This window comes from Orycteropus afer, unplaced genomic scaffold (genome assembly GCF_000298275.1).
Source record: "Orycteropus afer afer isolate SDZICR_OR568_19922 unplaced genomic scaffold, OryAfe1.0 scaffold00010, whole genome shotgun sequence".
Classification (NCBI taxonomy): domain Eukaryota; kingdom Metazoa; phylum Chordata; class Mammalia; order Tubulidentata; family Orycteropodidae; genus Orycteropus; species Orycteropus afer.
This window is the reverse complement of record NW_006921597.1, coordinates 14,120,169-14,127,283: the sequence shown is the minus strand read 5'-3', so window position 1 is coordinate 14,127,283 and position 7,115 is coordinate 14,120,169.

The window sequence follows — 7,115 nt, the reverse complement described above, 5'->3', positions numbered from 1 at the left end:
ACAAAAGGGCAGTTATTATTATTTTCTTAAATACTACTGACAGTTAAGAAAAGATTTACACACAGAAATAATTGTTCTTTGAAGATTACCAGGGGTTGGAGGGGACGGGAGGAATAATCACCAACTAGAGAGGAGAAAAGTATTAACTTGGGTGAGACAAATACAGGTTTGGCAGAGGCTATCTCTACTTATATATTTATATGTGCTGCAAGTATATCCATGAATGTAGCAGAGCATACAGGGAACAAAGTTATGAAAACATCTCAGTCGTAACCAAACACCTTGAGTGAATGAGTTGCTGGGTATGGAGGCTCAGAACCATCATCTTAGGGGACACTAAGATCAACTGGCATAACAGTCCACAAAGACAATGTTCTGCATCCCACTTTGGTGAGTCGTGACTGGAGTCTTAAAAGCTTGCCATCTAAGGTGCAACTATCGGCCTCTCCCCATTCAGATCAAAGAAGAGTGAAGAGAAAGATGCAGGAAATAGTCCAAAGGACAATTGGAACATGTGAATCTCAGCCTCCACAATCCTGAGACCACAAGAAATAGATGGTGCCCAGCTACCACTGCTGACCACTCTGAAAGAGGTCACAATAAGAGGTCTCAGATAGAGTGGAGTAAAATATGGAACAAAACCCACAATCATAAAAAGACCAGGCCTATAGTCTGATGAAGACTAGTGGAACCCCTGAAACTATGACCTTTCTTGTTATTACATGCCGTTGAGTTGTCTCTGACTCATAGCAACCCCTCCTTGGATTTCCAAGGCAGTATCTCTACAGAATTAGATTGCCCAATCTTCCTTCAGAGGAGTGGCTGGTGGGTTTGAACCATCAACCTTCTGGTTAGTAGTCCAGTGCCGTAAGCATTACGCCATCAGAGCTCCTTTCTAAACTCACTGCCACTGAGTCAGACCTGACTCATAGTGACCCCTCCTTGGGTTTCCAAGGTGGTATCACTACAGAAGTAAATTGCCCAACCTTCCTTCTGAGGAGTGGCTGGTGGGTTTGAACCTCCAGTCTTCTGATTAGCAGTCAAATGCATTGGGCACCACACCACCAGAGGTCCTTTAGACACCCTTAGAAGAAAGAAAGAAAGAAAGAAGACTATGGATTGAAGGTATTCTGGAGACTGACACATAATTTGATGTGGTTTTAGGTGCCATTGGTTCTGTCTCGTAGCAACCCTATGTACAAAACACTGCCCAGTCTTGTGCCATCCTCATAATCATTGTTATGTTTGAGCTCATTGTTGCAGTACTGGGTCAATCCATCTCGTTGAGGGCCTTCCTCTTTTTCACTGACCCTCTACCAAGCATTATGCCCTTCTCCAGGTACTTGTCCCTTCTGATACCATGTCCAAACTATATGAGATGAAGTCCCATCATCCTCATTTCTAAGGAGCATCATGGCTGTACTTCATCCAAGACATATTTGTTAATTCTCCCGGCAATCCATTGTATATTAAATATTCTTCTACAACACCATATTTCAAAGGCGTCAATTTTACTTCAGTCTTTCTTATTCATTTGTCCAGTTTTTACATGCATGAGGTGATTGACAATACCATGACTAGGGTCAGGCACATCTTAGTCTTGAAAGTTAATCTTTACTCTTTAACACTTTTGTGACAGATGTTGCTTTGATTCATTGTTTGATATCTTGATATGTTAGATGCTGCTTCTATGGGCATTGAGTGTGGATTGAAGTAAAATGAAATCCTTGACAAATTCAATCTTTTCTCCATTTATCATGATGTTGCTTATAGGTCCAGTTGTGAGGAATTTTGTTTTCCTTATGTTGAGGTGTAATCCGTACCAAAAACTGTGATCTTAGATCTTCATTAGTAAGTGCTTCAAGTCCTCTTCACTTTCAGCAAGCAAGATTGTGTCATCTCATATTGCAAGCTGTTAATTAGTCTTCCTGTAATTCTGATGCTGTGTTCTTCATATAGTCCAGCTTCTAGGATTGTTTGCTCCACACATAAATTGAATAAAGTGGTGAAAGGATACAAGCCTGACTCTCAGCTTTCCTGATTTTAAATTAGTCTGTATCCCATTGTTCTGTTTGAACAACTGCCTCTTGGTCTATTTACAGGTTCCACATGAGCACAATGAAGTGTTCTGGAATTCCCATTCTTTGAAATGTTACCTGTAAGTTGTATGATCTACACAGTTGAATGTCTTTGCATGGTCAATAAAATACAGTAAACATCTTTCTGGTATTCTCAGCTTTCAGCCAATATCCAGCTGATATCAGGAATGATATCCCTTGTTCCATGTCCACATAACTTTATACTAATCTGTTTAAGGGTCAAACAACTGATACGGATAATGAATGCCAATGAAACTACTGAGAAGAAAAAGTTCAAAGCTGGGAAAGAAATCCAAGAATGTGTGTGTGTGTGTGTTGATGGAGATGATGTTGTTCAAGGGGGAGGAACACTTGGACTTCCACTATTTCCCTCCATTATTGCAGATAAATATATTAATCAGAAGCTGTCTCATCACACACACTTCCCTGCTTAACTCAGTTAGTGTGATCCTGCTTTTCAGAAGGTAAAGTCAACTTCTTTCTCTCAGCCTTGTCTCAGCACCCTGGACACCAACCACCCTCTCCAGTGGACTATCTTCTCACTGTCCCCAAAAGTGCTCAGGGGACCCCCACCCAGGCCCTGCATTTGCATTTCCTCATCTGGAACACTATCTCCTGCATGCACTCACACATACATTCTTTGGCTTTCTCTTAGTCACAGGGACTTTTTCTCCTCAGCATTGTAGTTAGCATTCACTATCTGTACCATTCGTTTGACCCTTAAAATGACAGTGGCTCAAAAGTCATAGAAACATGAGGACTGGAGGAGACTTGAGAGGTAGTCTAACTCAAGTCCTCATTTTATAAATGAGAAGACTGAGGCCTGAGAGTTGAAATAACTTGCTCACACAGCTAATTAGTGCCGAAGCCAAGAGTAGAGTCCAGTTCTCCAGGCAGGGTAACTACTCTGGGAGCTTCTTAAACGCTTTATATCTTTCTGAATTCTTACATGTAGTAGATGTTTAATATTTATTGAATCATTGATCAGTTGGTGGTGGTGAGGAGCAGCAATGAATTCTTTGCTTTTGAGGTTTAACAAAGCCAGTACTGACAATGAAGGCTGCTGGAATAATTTCTTGCAGAAGGATCAACACAAAGCTGGTTCCTATGAGATGGAGGTTAAAGACGTTCCAAATGTCCAACTTCTCCAAACTTCTGTACCACTCCATCATTTTTAACATCAATTGTTCCTCTTCCCCTCAGTACTCTCCCTCCCATCTTATGGTTCCATCTTTTGCTGTACTGTCTCACAGAACTCATGAACTGCCAAGGGAATGGCTCACACAGCTGTGGAGGCTGGCAAGTCCCAGATCTGTGGGTCGGGGGTTGGTCTGGAGGATTTTCCTCACTCACATGGTTACAGGGGCTGACGAACCCAAATCAGCAGGTCAGACAACTGGCTGCTGCCTCAAGCCCCAAGAAGTGGAGATGACGACGAACCAGATGTGAGATCCAGAGCAAAGCAGTGAACTTTGTCAGAGCATTCATGTACATACCCTCAATGAAAATAAGGGTGGTGATTTGAGTGACACCCTCTAGTAGTGTGGGACTCAATATACATTCCACCCATATCCTGCCTCATTAACATAACAGACAGTTCACTCCAACATGGGACCATAACCACAGGCATAGAGGCTAGGATTTACAATACATCATAAAATGGAGGACTATGGCAAGAAGGGGCATATGAAGTAATTCACTGCATTGCAGGCTGCCCCTTGACTCCTTTACCATTGGCCCTTTCATACTTGAAGGATTAACTTGCCCCTCCCAATAATTTTACCAGTCCCAAAGAGTCATTAACAATTCTGCAGTAGGACAGTCCTAAGGGTGAGGTTACTCAGGTACCAGCCATTCAGGTCTGCTGCAGTTATCCATCTAATCTGATTAGGGATCCAAAAGTTTGTCTTGTCTTCACCCTTTCTGGCCTCTGATAAAATTTAACAGAGAAGATTATTCTCTTGCTCTAAGTCCTCTTTGTTGTTGTTGTTTGCCCAACTCTTAGCAACCCCTCCTTGGGTTTCCCAGGAGGTATCACTACAAAAGTAGATTGCACAATCTTCCTTCTGAGGCATGGCTGGTGGGTTTGAACCGCCAGTCTTCTGGTTAGCAGTCAAGTGCCTTAGGCACTATGCCACCTGAGCTCCTAAGTCTCTCTTTAGTTATCAGCATAAGATTTCCCCTGCTGCATAACCCATGTATTCATTCCTTTCCCTTCAACTATTATTTCTCCTTCCTTCCATTTGTCATTTATTTTCCACCCAAACTTTTCCACCTTGGGAAGAGACTTCAGGTTCAGCTGTTGTGCCAGTCCAGATTGCTGGTAGAAAAACCAGTCTAGCAAGTGCTTCCCCCTCAGTCCACTCCCAATTACATTGGTTAGGGTTACATAGGTACAATACTAGTGGGCTTTCTCAGTCACTAGGCAATATGGCAATATTCACTGTCAACCCCAATTTTGCCAGAAAGGGGGAAGGTATAATCTATCCTATCAGGTCCTTGGGAATTGTGGAGCATAAATTCAAGGGTATAGTTACAGTCTCTTGCTTTAGGGATCACCCCTGCCTCCAGCATCTGCAACTGCATTCCTGGGACTGCAGCTTGTGGCAGGAAAAAAGCAATGTCAGGTGATATAGGGAAGAATTGTACAGTGGTACCAGCATTCTCCCCCACTCCTTCTTCCCCAGCTTCCGCAGAGAAACAGGAATCTGTCCAGTGGTGATCCTCCCCTCACTCCTCTCATGTTGAGTGTGAGCACTCATGAAGGCATGGGAGCCAGCCCTTCATGCCTTTATCTCCCTCCATTTTAGATAACAAATGTTTCAATTGCCCATTCCAATTCTCTATGAAACCATCACTCTGAAGATGGTATGCAATGTGGTATGTCCATTTAATATGATGTTTCTTGGCTCGTTGCTGCACCCTATGGGCTGTAAAGTATATTCCTTGGTGTGAGGAAATAGAACTTGGTGCCTCAAATTGGTACAGTATCTTTTGTTCCAATCATTTAATGGTGTTTTTGGCATTTGTGTCTGTCACAGGATAGGAAAAGCCCAGACCAGAATAAGTACCTATTCCTATTGAAGATTCATTTCTAGCCATTTTGTACCATTGGTGTTATTGATCCAATTTAATCAACTTGCCAACTGTGTGCAGGGCCATCCCCTCAGGGAATCTGCCCCATAGCCGTCTGCACCCTCTGTCTTTCTTGTTGACAGACAGAGCAGTCCTTATGAGCATTTTGTGCTCAGAGGGTGCAAAAGGGATGTGTGTAGATTGAGCTCATCTCTGCATTGCTGCAGCACCCCCATGTCTACTTATTTCATGGACCCAATTGACCACCTTAAGAGAATGTACCAACATATCCACTTGCTGATTCCAACCACCTTTCAATCTAGGAAAGGAACTCTGGTGGTACAGTGCCTAAGGCACTTGACTGCTAACCAGAAGGTTGAATTCAAACCCACCAGCCACTCCTTAGAAGGAAGATGAGGCAATCTATTTCCATAAAGATTTATCACCTCAGAAATCCAGTGGGGTTCACTATGAGTTGGAATCAACTTGATGTCAGTGGATTTGGTTTTTCAGTCTAGGCAGGAGATTCTTCTGATGGGCATCAACATGGCCTACTCTGATGTGCTCTCTAAATTCACAGAGTGCTTTCCATAGATCCATGCCCCACATGGGTATGCCCTTAATTTTCCATCACCCATTTGACTGACCATATACCCAGGCCATTGGCCACTGCCCTTGAGTCAGTAAAAATCCAAACATATGGGTTCTCACCCATTGCCCAGTTCTTCCACCACAGCTAGGAAGACTTCATGCAGTTCAGCCTATTGGGCGGACCTGTTCTTACCTTCTTCAGTCAAGATCTTTCCAGCTGCTGGTCTTAAAATACCATCTTTCAACATCAAATGTTGTCCATGTATCCTGGAGCTGCTGTCTGTGAGCCCAGAGGCCTTCTGCTGGTCAGCAGAAAGTTGTTCCTAGGGCACTATCCATATGGCAATGGGCTCTGGCAGCTTATTTCATGGCTCCAGGGTAGGACCTATGGGAAAAGAGACTATTTGCTCATGGGTACAGTGAATGCTTCCCTGCATTCCTGCAGTAGCTTATTTCCATTTTATTATGGACCTATTTTGGACACCACCTTCCTTATTAGGATTTTCTTTGACATAACCCAAGACATTATGGGTATTTCAGGTCTCTTGATGAGCCCACCAGTCACTCCTTGGAAGGAAGATGAGGCAATCTACTTCCATAGTGATACCACCTTGGAAACGAATGAGGGGTTGCTATGAGTCAGATCTGACTTGATAGCACACAACAACAACAACAGCAACAACAACAACAACATTACTGAGGCAGTCTCAATCAACACCCAATAGCAGGGGAGTAATTGCTTTTCAAAAGGCTGTGTAACTTTCTAGTCCAGAATCCCAGTGGTCGCCATTGGGTGGTTGTGTTAGACTGGGTTCTCTAGAGAAACAAAAACCAGTAAAGCTTATATATATGTTTTTATATATAGAAATTTATCTTAGGAAAATGGCTCACACACTTATAGAAGCTGGCAAGTCCAAAGTTCCTGGATCAAACATCAAGCTGGAGGCTTTTCCTGGCTCTTACAACTGCAGGGGCTGAGGAGCTCAAGGCTGGCAGGCAGTACACTGTCTGTTGACTTCAACGAATGATGAATCCAAGATCTCAAGGCCGAATGGTGGACTTTTCACTCACGGACAGTTGTAGGCAGCACAACAGAATCCCGATCCACAGAAGAATATCTCTCTTCCCAGGATGTCCTTGGATATACTGGAAGCAGGCCATACCCCTAGAGAAACTCCCTTTCAACAGATTGGCCACTGAGAACATAGTCATCTGATCCCATCTTGGGAACAACCACACCACAACAGCTCAAACCACACAGAATTGTGGTCCAGCCAAGTTGACACATAGCTCCAACTATCAGTCCACCCCTTGTCAACTTGGCAGTTGTACACATCTTCTTAACCATAT